The 16,090-nt window shown below is 47.3% G+C and overlaps 2 long non-coding RNA genes across 5 annotated transcripts; one reads left to right on the top strand and one right to left on the bottom strand.

Moving 5' to 3' along the window:
• Positions 1–307: 307 nt before the first annotated feature.
• On the top strand, positions 308–4,631 carry LOC140601738 (uncharacterized). The gene is made up of 2 exons (XR_012004785.1): positions 308–768; positions 2,191–4,631. It is a non-coding gene; the product is annotated as an uncharacterized lncRNA (long non-coding RNA).
• A 3,175-nt stretch (positions 4,632–7,806) lies between these two features.
• On the bottom strand, positions 7,807–15,801 carry LOC140601737 (uncharacterized). Of its 4 annotated transcripts, none has more exons than XR_012004782.1 (4): positions 15,653–15,801; positions 13,075–13,344; positions 10,215–10,350; positions 7,807–8,465 (listed from the first exon to the last, which is right to left on the bottom strand). It is a non-coding gene; the product is annotated as an uncharacterized lncRNA (long non-coding RNA). The 4 variants fall into 4 exon arrangements; XR_012004781.1 differs by having other exon boundaries at positions 10,215–10,344; XR_012004783.1 differs by having other exon boundaries at positions 10,215–10,344; positions 13,075–13,341.
• Between the last annotated feature and the right edge of the window lie 289 nt (positions 15,802–16,090).

Raw genomic sequence — 16,090 nt, 5'->3', positions numbered from 1 at the left:
GTGCAGGTGGGGTGCCGGACTTGGATCCAGGTCTATCGGACTCTGGTCCAAGGACTTCCCACTCTGCACCCCTCCTCCTCTCTGGTGGCCTTCCACAGAACAGCCCCTCAGTGCCGCTCAGAGGCTCGGGCCCCGGTTCTCAAAGGGGGCACAAGAGTGGTCCCTAGGAGCCTGGGAGAAATGGAGAAGCCATCCCCCACTCCACCCCCCACTCCACCTCCCGCTCCAGACCTACAGTCTCATTTCAACCAGTTCCCTAAGACCTTTAGGAAGCACTGTGCCAGATCTCCGCCTTTCCATCCTTACAGGGTTGTCCCATCTGCCACTAGCTCCCTAAAGGATCCCAGCCAAGCACATGTCCCCTTGGGGCTCTGTACATCTTTATAAAACAGAAGGTGCTCCTGATTCTTTTTTTAAAGATTTTTTATTTATTTATTCATGAGAGACACACACACACACAGAGGCAGAGACACAGGCAGAGGGAGAAGCAGGCTCCCTTTAAGGAGCCCGATGCGGGACTCGATCCCAGGACGCCGGGATCACCACCTGAGCCAAAGGCAGACACTCAACCACTGAGCCACCCAGGTGCCCCCATGCTCCTGATTCTGATCTGTGGAGGAATCAACCATTTCCTTTGAAAAGATGGTCCAGGGAACAGGCAATGAGCGGTGACTACCAACAGATACGGGATTTCTTCCTGCGGTCCTAGAAATTCTCTGGGATCAGTCCATGCTGGCGGCTTCACAACTCCCACCACACTGAAGACCGGTAAGTCATATACTTTAAAAGGGTACATTCTATGGGATGTGAATTACATCTCAATAAAAGTATTATTATTTTTTAATGGTGTAGAGGTTGAGAGAAACAATAAGACCTCAATCAGATGAGGTCTGATTTTCTCCCAGGACCCAGGACGTCCACGCAGGAGGCCTTCATCCCTTTTCGGTGTCTCATGGTCCCTCTTCAGCGCGGTTTCAGAGCTCAGATGGTGCCGTGGGTGGGGAAAAACTTGCAAAGGAACAAGTGAGGGCTTAAAGCAAGGGATGCGAGGGAGCCACAGTCCTCCCAGCTGCCGTCAGAAATGCCTCCCTGCCTCTTGGACTCCCCCACCCCCAGCCCTGCATCTCGCCTCTAATCTCCACAGAACTTCCTTAGGCAACCAGGTCATTTGGGGAGAAGTACATAAATATTGCATTTCTTTGCAATGCCAGTGACAGCTAGCTAGATGTTGCAGGATATTTGCTTTAAAAGAATATTAGAAGAAAAAAAACCTTTAGGGGTTTTTTTTCACTTTAGAAAAGTGAAGGCCTGGTCCCTGAGATTCAGGACAACAAGGGCTGGCATGCATCTTGGGGAATTCCTGGGCTTTGGATCCCAGTTCGGGTGTCATCTCGTCCAGAGACCGCCTCTCACCACCACCCCTGTGCCCACCCCAGGTTGACATCTGTCCCCAGGCTCCCCTGGCAGAGGCTCAGTAATATTTATTAAAAGCACTACCGTTGTTGTTGGAGAAAGAACATTCGAGAAGACAAGAACATTTGGGAAGGCATGAATGAAACCTTGGTCTGCGGAAAGCCACACTCACATTCCAATTGGGGGGAGCTTGGCCACCAACTTCCCCGCAGGACTGTGTGCCCCCCGCCTCTGCTGCCGAGTTCCAAACACTGATGGACCGCTCGGCCGTCGAAGCCGCCCAGGGAGGGCGGATGCGGCCATGGGCATCATCTCAGGGGCCGACTGTGAAGGGTCATGTGTTGAAATGCTCGCCACCCCCTCATTTTTTTTTCAAGATTTTATTTATTCATGAAAGACACAGAGAGAGAGAGAGAGAGAGAGAGAGAGAGGTAGAGATGCAGGCAGAGGGAGAAGCAGGCTCCACGCAGGGAGCCCTACGTGGGACTCGATCCCGGGTCTCCAGGATCATGCTCTGGCCTGAAGGCAAGTGCTAAACCACTGAGCCACCCAGGGATTCCCCACTCCCCTCATTTTTATTTTTAGTTTGCTTCTTAAGCAGACAGAACCATCAAAGATTTGTGCTCTGCTGGAGTTTCTGGGTCAAGTGATAAAGCACAAGTATTTCCCTTTCCGAAACTTTCTGAACTCTGTAATATCTCTATAGCTTTCGCTCTCCTCTTCACAAAAATAAATGCAGGCTAAACTAAGCTTGTCTTCCTCCCTTTGCTTCTGCAGGCCTTGTGGTGTCTGAAATCGCTGTCGACTATAGCAGCGCATGGGGACATTGTCAGCTGCGACGAAAGGTCCCTTCCCTCGAATGGTCACCACACCTCAGCTGCAGGGAACCTGGCTCTCTGCTCTGACAAGGGGAGGCCGGGGTGGGCCTGTGGGCCCTGCATCTGGGTACCGTGGCTGGCTCCTTCTCCTTAAAAGTGGAATGAAAACCGTTTTTACAGTCACACTGAGCCTCTGGGACTTAGTTCATTCCAGCTGCTATAACAAAAATACCATAGCCTGAGGAGCTTCAGTGACAAACCCTTATTTCTCACAGTTCTGGAGGCTGAGAAGCCTGAGACCAAGGTGCTTGCAGATTCGGTGTCTGGAGAGAACCCACATCCTGGTTCACAGACGGCCTCCGTGAGGGGAGGAAGGGGTGAGGATCTCTCTGAGGTCTCTTTTATAAGGGCACTGATCCCATTCATGAGGGCTCCACCCTCATGACCTCAGCACCTCCCAACAACGTCACACTGGAAATTAGACTTTCAACGTAATGAGTTTCAGAGGGGGCGGTGTGTAGACATTCAGTCTACAGCACCCGTAAAGCCACTTATTAATCATACAACCCTGGGCAAGTTGTTTTACCTCTCTGAGCCCTGGGTTTCTAACTTTATTTGGTTGAGATGAGGAACAAATATATAGAAGGTGCTTGGCTCTGATCAGACCTTTCATCAGTGATAATTGTCACTACCCCTGGCAGAGAAAGATGTAGCTCTTGGTGGCTCTTATAGCCTGCCCCCTGTCACCCACAAGTGCCACCTTCTGCTGCTCTCAGGGCTGAATATGGCGCAGAAAGCTCAGGGAGGTAGGTCATCGGTCCCACGTACTGCCCTGTGCCTACTTCCAGAGCTGGGCCACTGAGTCTCTCACTCACTCCTCACTCACTCCTTTGTTCCATAAACATGAGACGAGCACATACTGTGAAGCCCCAGGAAATATAAACACCAGTAAGACATGGTTCCTGCCGTCAAGCACACAGATCTTTAAAGAACACGTGTGACCCTAACACATTTGTGTACAATGTGAATACGAGATGCCATGGGCTTGAGGGGAAAGGGGCCTGACATCCACCAGAAGCTTCTGGAAAGGCTTCATGGGAGGAAAACCTAGAGGTTAAGCTCCCCAAAAGCTGTGGGGTTACCCACTGTACACGAGTTTGCAAACAATTGTAGTTCATATAATCTTGCTAAGTGGGCAAGCCGGGCCTCAGAGACAGAAGAGTGATATTGTGGGCGGGAAAAACCCCATCTCAAAGGCATGGAGGGTCCCAAAGCTGTGAGTGTTTAAGGAATGACCAGTAACCCCATGTAGCAAGAGACCTTTGGGGCGTTTAGTGGGGAGAGTGTAAGGTGAAGTGGGAAAGAGCCACACGTGAAGGGGCTTAGGGCAACGCTCCATGCAGATCTGCTGCTTCAGACACAAGGGCCTCCAGGGGGTACCTGGCTTCCCTTTCCAGGCACATGTTGGTGGTAGAAGTGGTCAGGGGCCACCAGAACAAGGGCTCACAGACTTGTGGGTTTATTTTGGTTGTTTTTTAGAGCTAGAGCTAGAGTCGGACAGAGGGAAAGGGAGAAAGAGAATCTTAAGCAGGCTCCATACCCAGCAAAGAGCCTGATGTGGGGCTTGATATCACGACCTCGAGATCATGACCTGAGCTGAAACCAAGAGTCAGACACCCAGCTGACTGAGCCACCCAGGCACCCCACTTGTGGGTTTCACACATCCCCAAAAATCATTTTAAAAAAAGAAATTGGGGGGGGGGTCTCACAGGGGATTGACATTTTATTTTGTCCTGAAAGAGCAATAAAATAATTTCCAGTGCTGTCACTTCATAAAATAAAGGGTAGAGTCAGATGCTTAGCCAACTGAGCCACCCAGTGACCCAAAATAAAGGGTATTTTTAAAATCAAAGAAGTGAATGAGTTTAGTTTCTCTAAGAACTCACTGCATGACCCTTATTTGTGTCAGACAGACAACCAAACAGAAAGCCATGCTTTCATGCCCTGATCCTAGCTCCTGGACTAGCATTTTGGGGCCAAGAGTTAGAGGGCAAGATGATGGCTTACACGCTTCACAGTTGACACCAAATTGAAACCCTAGCAACTAAACTTGTTGAAATATACTTTGGTTTCTCTGTCAAACCATCTCCCCGAGCTAAATCACCTCCTTGATAGAAAGGATCAAGAGGCAAGCCCATATGGCCCTTCGGATGCCCAGTCCCTCACTGGGCATCATCTCCCCAAATGTGTCCAAAATGCCCACTGGACTCTATCTCTTTAGTTAGTAGACGTTACCTTAGTTGCCTTCTTGCCAAGGCTTAGTTCTACCTGGAGGGTTGGAGCCCACCTCTGTGCTCCTGTTGTGTTGAACTCTGATCTGTGATAACCCTATGCTTTCAACCGGATTTGAAGATGCTTTCCAATATTAATGATGCCAAAGGGCACATTTAGGAATAAGCTATAGAAGAAGCAGGGTGAGTGGTCACCTGAAAGAAGCCCAGGGCAGGCTAGAGGCCTTAGTTTCCCATATATGTGCATAAGACCACATGGTCTCTAGGGTGTCTTTTGGAGCTCAGTGATCCTAAAAGCTTATTACTCTAAAGGGGTCCCAACTTTGGGTCTAAATATTCTGGGGGCCAAAATGTAGGGAGGAGCATATTGGGTTACACAGTTTAGTTTTTCTGACAAAATAATGCATAAAAATTGATTTGCAAGAGCCAGACATTTTCCTGGAATAAAGCTCTCGCCAAAACTTCTGAGTGTCCCTATAAAGAGACCCTGGATTATGGCTCCCACCACAGTATTACACGAGACCCACAGACTTTGTTCAAACAGGTAATATGAGGGCAGCTGACTGGCTCAGTCAATGGAACCTGTGGCTCTTGATCTCAGGGTTGTGAGTTTGAGCCCCACGTTGGGTGCAGAGATTATCTAAAATAAAATCTTAAACATACTTTAAAAAATAAAAAATTAACAAACAGATGACGCTTGTAAGGCATTTCCAAAAAGGCAGAGGTCACCGGGAACATCATAACTCAAGAAAGTATACCTGCCAAGGACAAGGATAGGGAGAACCTGATGACGTGACTTCACCTCCGCCTTAGACAACAGAGCCGTCAGCGTGGCTTCACTACAAGGACCCGGTGTCTCCATTTAAGGTCTGTGGATGGATGAATTTTATTTTAAGGAAACAAACGTGTATATAGACACGAATGCATGTGCTAATATACATATATTTTTGTATGGTTATAAAAATAGTACTTCATTGTAGACAAACTTAAAATGCAGGAAAGTATAAAACAGAGAAAATGTCAATAACAGTAATTCAAAAAGATGCACATGCCTCTAGTCATTAATGTACATTGATATATCAATACATATACATCAGAATGTGACCCAAGGGTCATTCTCTGGGTCTTTTTTTCCTCTCTCAAGATTTTTTGTTTAACAAAATTCTCTTTAAGCACATTATGTATAATAATAGTTTTGCAAGATTGTAATAAGTGTTCCATGAAGTGCAAGAATTATAGTCCAATAAATTTGGGAAATGTTGGGCTAACTAGTTATTTTTTCTTCTTCTAAGGCTTGTTGGAGCCTTTAATGTTCTAATATTATCATGCTTTTCTAAAGCAGGAATAGGGGTGCAATATTTAACTCTGGAACATTTTCCTGCAGACATTATATACAATTAGTGTTCTACATACTTCAACAAATGGCACCTAATGTATAGTATATCTTGTAATAAGCGTTTGCCATTAAATATCTTTCAAGTGTATGATTCTTTTTTTTTAAGATTTTATTTATTTATTCATGAGGACAGAGAGAGAGAGAGAGAGAGAGAGAGAGGCAGAGACACAGGCAGAGGGAGAAGCAGGTTCCATGCATGGAGCCCGATGTGGGACTCGATCCCGGGTCTCCAGGATCATGCCCTGGGCCGAAGGCGGCACTAAGCCACTGAACCACCAGAGCTGCCCTCAAGTGTATGATTCTTAACGGCTGCATACTTTACCAACGTGTGCCTATTCTAATGTCCTAGAAGAGGAATCAAGGAATTAAAAGAAATAAGCCTTTTTAAGATCTTTAATACATATTGCCAAATTGCCTTGCAGGAGAGTGTATTAATTTACTAAAGAGAAGTTTAAGAGCCCAACAATTCATAGTTTTTACCAGTAGTGGGTACCACTACTATTTTTTAAAGATTTCAACTCGAGGAGCACCTGGGTGGCTCAGTTGGTTAGGTGTCTGCCTTCGGCTCAGGTCACGGACCCAGGGTCCTAGGATGGAGCCCCGCATTTTGCTCCCTACTCGGTAGGGAGCCTGCTTCTCCCTCTCCCATTCCCCCCTACTTGTACACTCTTTCTCTGTGTCAAATAAGTAAATAAAATATTCTTTAAAAATAAAAATTAAAAATCTCAACTTGAAGGGTGAAAAATAGTATTTTGCTTTTTAAAAATTTTAATGATTGTTTGCTTTGTTTGCCAGATGTGGTAGACAGAGTAATGATCCCCCAAAAATGCTGTTCTGGAGAACAGTTTGGATTCATCAATCAAAATTGAAGATAGGCATTCCCAACATCCTATACTTTTACCTCCCAGCATCTGTCCACCAGATCTGTGTGCTCACCAAGAGACATATTCATGGCAGCATTATTCAGAAGTACTCCCAAACTGGAAGCAACCCAAATTCCATCAACCTAGAATGGATAAAAATAGCAATGAGATGCCCATCAGTGAAATACTATGCAGCTAGGAAAACAGAAGAACCACAGCTAATCAAGAGCAAATGGGTTCTTACAAACACAATGTGCAGCAGAAGAAAGCAGACACAAAACCCCCACATACTTTGGATTCTGTTGATGAAAAGGTTTACAAACACAAGCATAGCTAAGAGGGAATGAATGATGCAGTAAGTGTTTATCTTTGGGGAGGAGGAAGGAAGTCATGATTGGGAAGGAGGCCATGAGGGCCATCTTGGTTTTGGCAATGTGCCATTTCTTGACTTGGGCAATGGGTAGTGACCAAGCTAGACATTTACTCTGTGCCCTTTCTTTTCTTTCTTTTTTTTAAAGGTTTTATTTATTTATTTGAGAGAGACAGTGTGCACTCAAGCAGCAGGAAGGGCAGAGGGAGAAGCAGGCTCCCTGCTCAGCAGGATCTCCATCCCAGGACCCCAGGATCATGACCTGAGCCAAAGGCAGACACTTGACTCAGCCACCCGGGTGCCACTACTCTGTGCCCTTTTCTATGTGTGTTATAATTCACAGTAAAAATTTAAAAAGGAGGGATGCCTGGGTGGCTCAGTGGTTGAGCATCTGACTTTGGCTTGGTTCGTGATCCTGGAGTCCCTGGATCCGGTCCCGCATTGGGCTCCCTGCATGGAGCCTGCTTCTTCCTCTGCTGTGTCTCTGCCTCTCTCTCTCTGTGTGTCTCTCATGAATAAATAAATCTTAAAAAAAAAAAGAATTGGTTAAAAAAAAATTAAAAAGGAAACCTTGGTGGATTTTTCTTTTTTAATGTGCAGGTTATTTTAGCTCACTGTCAATTCTTGATGGTGTAGTTTTTATTTTTTAGCTTAGTGTTTTAATAATAAAATAAAATAATCTATCTTTCTAATCATTAGAACAAAAATATTTTCAGTAAAGTCTTTCCTTTTGTTTCTTAGGAGGAAGCCTGCCACACTCAGTAATGTCTACTGCACACAAGGGCAGCTACAGGGTTTGCCATTCTAAGCATTTAACCTTTTAAAATGTGTTTATCTACACAACGTATCCCTTGCAGAAAGTTACTGGTGCTCCTTTAGAATCATCAAGGACATGAGCTTTTATTTGAGTGAACAGGAAAAGAAGTTGTTGGCTATTCTTTGAAGAGTGCTCTGTTGTATGCACACCATAGCTCCCGGCTGGCTTTTAGTGATTAGAAAGCCTTTGAAATTTCTGCAGTAGAAAAATGTGATTATATCTTTGGTAACCCAGTACATCTAAAAATTATTTGATCTGGTAACTCTTTTTGGAAGTAGAATAGTACATATTCAAAATCTCACAGAATTAGAGTCTTTTGGAGCACCTATTGGAGAGTATTGAATTAGTTCATTCTTCTGTTTTCACAATTAGAGAAACTGAGGCCAAAGAGGAGACATGACTAGTCCAGGATGACACAGTAAGTTACGGCAAGAGGCCCTTGTGCTAGGCTGCCTTGAAATGCGAGAATACTCAGCCAGCATTCACACTCACCTATTCTGGGTTTAAATAAAAAAGAGGGTGTAATGTAACAAACATTCAAACATCCAGGTACCAACATGCAGCTTTAAAGTAAAATACCACTTGGGCCACCTGGGTGGCTCAGTAGGTTAAGCGTCTGACTCTTGATTTCGGCTCAAGTCATGATTAGGATCATGAGATTGAGCCCTGAATCAGGTTTCATGCTGGGCATGGAACCTGCTTAAGATTCTCTCCCTCTCCCTCTGCCCTTCCGTCCCCCTGTCATGCTCGTGTCCACTGTCTCTCTCTCTCTCTCTCTCTCTAAAAAATAATAATGATAACGTTAAATATTGCAATATTTTAATAATATAGACCAAGCCTTCTGAGTATCCCTCCTCGGTCACATTCCATTTCCTTCCTCATAGAGGTACTCACTGTTCTGAATTTGGTGCTTATTACTCCAATACATGTTTGGGCTTTTTTTTTTTTAAGATGTTGTTTATTTATTTGAGAGAGAGAGAGAGCATGAGGGGGTGGAGGAGCAGAGGGAGGGGAAGAAGCAGACTCCCTGCTGAGCAGGGAGCCTGACTCAGGCCTCGGTCCCAGGACTCTGAGATCATGACCTGAGCCAAAGGCAGATGCTTAACTGATTGAGACACCCAAGCACCCCTGTTTGTTGTTATTGTTTTTGAATTAATTTATTTAATCTCTATGCCATTGGATTTGAACTCATGACCACTCCTATACATGTTTGGTTTTTTGTTTTTTTTTAAGTAGATTCCATGCCCAGCATGGAGCCCAATACTGGGCATGAACTCATGACTCTGAGATCAAGACCTGAGCTGATGTCAAGAGCTGGACACTTAACTTGCTGCAGCCCCCAGGCGGCCCTAGATGTGTTTATACTCACGCCCCAGCATTAGTTTGCTAAAGCTGCATCAACAAAGTACCCCAGACTGGGCAGCTTGAACAACACAGACCTACTCCCTGATGGGTCTGGAGGCTGAATTTTTGAGATCGAGAGGTCAGCGGGGTTGGTGTCCACTGAGGCCTCTCTCCCTGGTTTGCAGGTCTTTCTCCCTGTGTCCTCTTTATTCTGGACATGCCCATCCCTGGTGTCTCTTTGTTTGTCCAAATTTCCCAAATGTCTTATAAGGACATCTGTCAGAGCAACAGTCTTCTTCCTGGGTTTGTCTTCGTCTAAAACTCCTCTTCTTCTAAAGATACCAGGACCCACCCTCATGACCTCATCTGACTTTCATCACCTCTTTAGAGACTCGATCTCCAAATACAGTCACGTTCTGAGGTACTGGGTTTTAGGATGTCAGCATATGAATTTGGAGGACACAACTCAGCCCACAACAACCGTCTGTGTACTCATTCTCCTGTGGATGGACCTCTTGGCATGATAAACAATGCTTCCATGAATATCCTCATACAAAAGCTGTGTTGCGTCTACTGACCAGACTGAGTGTATACGCCTTGGAGTGGAATTGCTGAGCTATTTGGGTTGTTTATTGACCGGACCACCCTCTTCTTGTTGAACTACGATGTCATGTGTCCCGTTGCCAAGGAGACAGGAGACAGCGCGAGTTCACCAGCTTGTGGATGGGTCCCTCTGTCTCTCTGGACCAATGACTAAAGGAGAGGCCTCTGCTCTAAGCTGAATTGTTTGTCCCCAACCCCTAAATATATTGGCCGAAATCAGAACCCCTCACCACCCCAGAACGTGACCTTATTTGGAAATAGGGTCATTGCAGATGTAGTTAATTAAGATGAAGGGGTACCTGGGTGGCTCCATGGTTGAGCGTCTGCCTTCGGCTCGAGGCGTGATCCTGGGGTCCTGGGATCGAGTCCCACATTGGGCTCCCTGCAGGGAGCCTGCTTCTCCCTCTGCCTGTGTCTCTGACTCTCTCTCTGTGTCTCACATAAATAAATAAATAATAAATAAATAAATAAATAATTTTTAAAAATTAAGATGCGCTCAGTGGCGAGGGTAAAGTGGGTCACTGATCAAGACACCTGGTGTCCTTCTAAAGGGGAAATATTTGGACACACCCACATACACACTCACACTCACACTCACACACACACACACACACACAGGGAGGACTCCGTATGAACATGAGGACGGCCGTCTACAAGCCCAGGAGAAAGGCCTGGAACAGACACTCCCTCACAGCTCTCGGAAGGAGCCAGCCCTGCCAGCATCTTGATTTTGAACCTCTAGCCTCCAGGACGAATGAGGGGATACGTTCCTGTTGTTTAAGCCTCCCCAGTCTATGGTACTTTGTCAAGGCAGCTCTAGGAAACTAAGATCTCGTCCGTTCTGCTTTCTGCTTCTGGTTCCCCATCCCTAGCGCTCTTCACTGCCTGCACAGCCAGGAGTAGCAAAGGACGGTGAGTCATTACCTGCGGGTCCGGTCAGGACTGGCATTGCTCGGGAGCACTGCCAGCCACACCCTGTATGTACTCTGGCCCCACAATCAAGAGAAAGGTCACAGCCACGCGATGGAGCAGGACCCCCGGGACCCGGTTGGGGTCTTTAATCAGCCACAGATGGCCTGTGTGTCTTTGACAAGTGCCTGGCCCTCCCTGGGCTGTTTCCTCAGCTGTAAATAATGGTGGTGGTTGCCAGGGGCTGGTGGGAGGGGAGAATGGAGAGTTATTGTCTAATGGGTGGAGAGTTTTAGATTTTACAAGATGAAAGAGTTCAGGAGATGGAGGGTGGTGACAGTTGTACGACATTATGAGCGTATTTAACACCACGAACTGTACACTCACAAATGGCTATTTTATGGTAAGTTTTATGGTTTATGGATTTTACCACGTTAAAAAAAATTGGAGGAAAAATAAGGCTGCTAGGCTTGGGACCCTCCAACTGTTCTGCTTATGACATAGCATTTTAGGTCACCGGGAATAAAAATATCCTGCTGCCCCTACTCTCTGCAAACTTGAGTGGCAAACATAATTTCAATGCTTTTAATTATCTGAGCCGTGGATGGTTCTGTTCTCACCCTCAAAATGAGTTTTGGGTTTGGTTTTGTTTTGTTTTGATCTGAGCCTCTGCTGGTCTCACAGATGGTTATCTGTGAAAATTTGTCTATTCTAAGACAGTCTGTGCGCACGCACACGTGCCCATGTGTGCATATGTGTGGTGTGTGCATTGGGACTGCTTGTAGTAACTGCCTCCCCAACTTCACAGGGGTGTTGTCTGGCCAGGGTCGCTCAGGATGGCTGAGTCCCCCAGATTTTTGCCAGATTTGAACGAGAGCCCCAAATAGCGTATGTAAATCTTCCCTCGCCCTAGAGCAAGGGTAATAGAAATGATCAGATGCCCAGCAACTGGTGTGTTCCAGGCTTCAGGAATGAATGTCAGTTTTGTGGTTCCCTGCCTGGCATCTGGCTTCATTAGGCCATAAAACACAGAGTTTATGGGCCTTCTGGCTGGAACAATGATTTTTACAATATCCGTGGTGGTTATCAGAGAAAGAAAGCCAGCCAAGGAACTTTCTCTGCATCCCTGCTGCTTGTTGTGGGCGGTGCCAGCCCCACGTGTTAGGTTTTTGACCTCTCATCAACCCTGGAAGACAGATGTTATGATTGCCATTTTCAGGTTCAGCGCAGAGAGGCTTAGAGATTTTACCAAGCTCATACAGCCAGCATGCTCCTGGTTCCAATCCAGGTTTTCTGAGTCCTGGACCAGCATGCTTTTCTCTTTTCTTTTTTTCAATGTTAGCTAGCTGACGTTGTTGACAGTTCTACTTGTTAAACTTTTATGTCTCGGTTAAACCCTGACCTCTGGGGCTAATGCCTCTCACACAGGAAGATGCTGCTTTTGTGTTCCAGTTGCTGGCTTACAGGCCCCGGTTCCTATTCTCCCTTCTGCTGGGTAGGTACCCTCGGGGGACACGGTGATGTGCCACCAGACACCCCCCTCGCCCTGGAGGACTTGCTTCCCCAGCTGCTGGGAAGGCTGTCATCAGGCAAGCTCAGCTGTCAGCTTCTTCAGGTTGGCCTGCAGGGAGCTGGGTGGCCCGAGGCCATACCCTTCCTGTGGCAGCTGCATCCACTGGGGAAGGTCAAGGGCTGGGTCAGCTTGGTCTGAAGGGACACCACTGTGAAGGCCACTGTGGTTGCTGTGTTTCCTGTGGGGTGTACTGGTAGGCCTCACTTTCTCCCTCTGCCCTGTCCTGTTTCCTTTATCTCCCCTCCTCAGCGGATGGTTCCAGCAACACTCCGTGACAAACATCCTGTTCCTAAACTCTTCCCGGAGCCTGCTTCCTGGGAGGCCCACCTTCTACAGGCACCCACCTCCCTTCTTCCTCAAGACGGCCCTTGAGAGCCTCCCTGCACCCAGAGGCTCTTGTCTGAGGTACACGACCACACAACTATTGACCTGGGTCTGGCGTCTGGGCGCACTCAATCTTGGGCAGTGTCTGGGGTGCTTCTCGAATTCACAGTCCCAGGTGGCTGGGGCATGGCTGGTTTTCAAGGGCAAACCCAAGACCCTGGGCCCTTCTCATTGACTGTGGTGACTGTCACCAGATGGCTTCCAGCACAGAGGGAAGCATTTACTTCCACAGGAACTAATTTAGTCCCAAAACCTAACCACGCAGGCAGCACCCGGCTGCATTTGGTCATTACCTGTTCCCAGGAAGGAGGGAGCTTATCAGGCATCCGTGAAAGTCAGTAAGTTAATGCAGTTGCTGCCGCTCCGAAAAAGTGGTGTCTGCCTGCCTTTGCAGGGTCTCTTTATGTTGAGGAGGATCTGAGGTGCAGAAAGTTCAGGACCTTCCTGCTCAGCAAGTGGGAGTTACTTAATGATTATTTAAAGTCTGAGGAGTAGAACCTGGGTGAACGGAGTTCCTTCGAGGGCATCAGAGCATTCTCTGCACTCCATACCGTGCCTGCCTGCTGTAAGGGAGTGCGTTACTCAGGACCCTTGGGGTGCAAGTAACTGCAGTCAACATGACCTAGTTTAACAACAACAGAAGGGGGACTTTATTTGAAGGTATCTCACCAAACCTAAGGCCAGAAATACTGCCAGGACCCAGAAAGGGGTGAGGTCCCTGATCAGGGAAACTCTGTGCCTGAATTCCGCGTCTGCACAGTGGTGTGAGTGCATGCATGTGTGTGCATGCGTGTGCATGCATGTGCACATGTAGACATGTGCAGACAGGAGCATGCATGCTTCTGCATGTGCATGTGTGTGTAGGCCTTTCCCTGAATCAAGTCCCTCATGGTGGCAAATGGCCAATCGTCCATTCCAGGCTTTCTATAAAAACCTTTTTTCAAAGATTTTTAAAATTTATTTGAGATAGAGAGCGAAAGCAAGAGAGCGCCAGGGAGGAGCAGAGGGAAAGGGAGAAGCCGACTCTCCGCTAGCAGGGAACCCGATGTAGATGCAGGGCTTGATCCCAGGACCCTGCGATCATGACCTGAACCGAAGGCAGACGCTTAACCGCTTAACCAGCTGAGCCACCCAGGCGCCCTATAAAAGCATTTTAACGATATCAAGAAACTAACTGAACTCTTACTTGGACCCAATCCTAAATTCCTGATACAACTAGGCCTGGATGCCTGCCAGGGGGAACCATGCAGTCCAAACCTGCTGCCAGGACCCAGCCCTATCAATGTGACCAACAACCCCCAAAGTGGGCGCTCCCAGCCAGCCTTGGAGAGCAAACTGGGAAAGATGTTAGCTAAGCGGCTCCCTGTGCCATCTGACCTGGATGGAGACGGCGGGCTCTAGGCTAGAATCGTCAAGCCCCTCTGCTCCCCGGCATTGCATACGAAGAGCCTATGCTGGCATCAACAAACCTTTCCAGAGCTCTCTTCTGCGGGAGCAGGTGCAGAGCCCTGTAAGGATAATCTTTTCTTCCTGAAACACTCCCCTCTCCCCCAAGAGGGCTGACAAGAGTGGTGGAGATAGAGCACACTGTGAAATGTGATGGGACCCCCGATGTTTAATGAGAAAGGCAACCAGTTGCTGAATGACTTCTATGTGCCAGGTGTTTTATGTGTATTATCTCTAAACTTCACAGAGAAGTGGAGGCATTATTGCCAGGAGGCATTATTATTATATGCCTGCTTTACAGATCAGAAAACTGATGCTCAGGGAGGTGAGCAAACTCATCCAAAGTCACATTGCTAGTAGATGATGGCATTTAGGATTTTATTTCAAGTCTGGTTAGTTCTAAAGCCAGTAGTCTTCCCAGAATGATGCATCACTTTCTAAACAACTAATAGATCACACAAGTAAAACCTTAATAATTCATAAATTGTATGATTCAGGAATGCCATTAGAGGCCACGCGAAGCCAAAACCGTTCAATGAAACAGTGAAGCATTCCATCAGACTTGCGTCTGGACTGATTTCAGTAATTTATGGGATGGGAAGACTTGGCTAAATTAATTTACTATTCCCATCTTGTGCTTATTAATTGTTCTGACAACCATCCAGATGCTCATGTTGACTCGGTCCAGGCTTACGGTGCAAACCGTGGGAGACGTGGGGGAGGGGAAGGACTAGACACTTTGCTTCCGGCATCGCTGATTGAGGCGGGAGACAAGGGCAGGCCCAGCCAGCAGTCGGCGTGTCTACTGTGCAAGAAGGGAGGGGGGTGGTGGTAACAGGGCTGGATTTCAAATCCAAATATCTGGCTTCCCACTCTAGCACAGCTTAACCATGCTGGAATCCAGGCACTCACTCACCGTCCTGGGCTCCAGCTTCCTTCTCTAAAGTAGTCTTATTAAATCCCACTTTCTCCCTCTCTGCATTTTAGAAACAATGGGGATTAGTGTGTGATGATAGTTTCTGTGTAATAGGGGCACCTGGGTGCTCAGTCAGTTGGGCATCTGACTCTTGATTTCAGCCCAGATCATGATCTCAGGGTCGCGGGATCAAGCCCCACATCAGGCTCTGCACTCAGCATGGAGTCCGCTTGAGATTCTCTCTCTCTCCCTCTGCCCCTCCCCCTGCACTCCCGTTCTCCTCCCCCCTCACCAGAATAAATAAACAAATCCTTAAAAAAGAATAGTTACTATGTAATAATGGGTAAAATTTTCTGACACGTATGTTTACTTTCCTTGTGGAAAGTATGTTTACTTTTCCTTATGGCTATAAGAGGTTGATTCTAATATTAGCCCCATTTTACAGATGAGAAGACCAAGAACCCAAAAGATGAGCTCATAGACCCCGAACCAAGTGCACCTGCACCCACCTGTTCCGGTGGCCTGGAGAGAGACCATCCTCATTGCTTCTCAAGGCCCTAACCCAGGAAGCCCAGGGTAGGACCTGCGCCGGGTGGGCACTAGGGTGGGGGGCAGATAATCGGAGACTCACTGCCTCACGTGCCTCACCATCACCAAGGCAACAAGCTCTCCCCTGCTGTTGCCAGGGAAACCATCTGAACTCTCTCTTTCTCTCACCTTCACCATGGAGACAGCCAACTGGAAAGGCGCTCCTGGAGGTGGAGGAGGTACCGCAGAGGGAGACATGCCTCCAGATTCTCCTTTGTGGCTCAGGACGCAGCATCCAGTAGGAACCCAAGGCCTGGAAATTCCCGCTCATTGAGGAATGTGGGAGACATTCCTGGAGTTACACAGAAATACAATGCAAAGCCAGGATGTCCCTGGGGATGGAGAGGTTAGAAGAATTG

The sequence above is a fragment of the Canis lupus genome, chromosome 12 (assembly GCF_048164855.1).
Source record: "Canis lupus baileyi chromosome 12, mCanLup2.hap1, whole genome shotgun sequence".
In the NCBI taxonomy this organism is placed as follows: domain Eukaryota; kingdom Metazoa; phylum Chordata; class Mammalia; order Carnivora; family Canidae; genus Canis; species Canis lupus.
The sequence above is the reverse complement of the archived record's forward strand: the minus strand, read 5'-3'. Positions and strand labels throughout refer to the sequence as shown.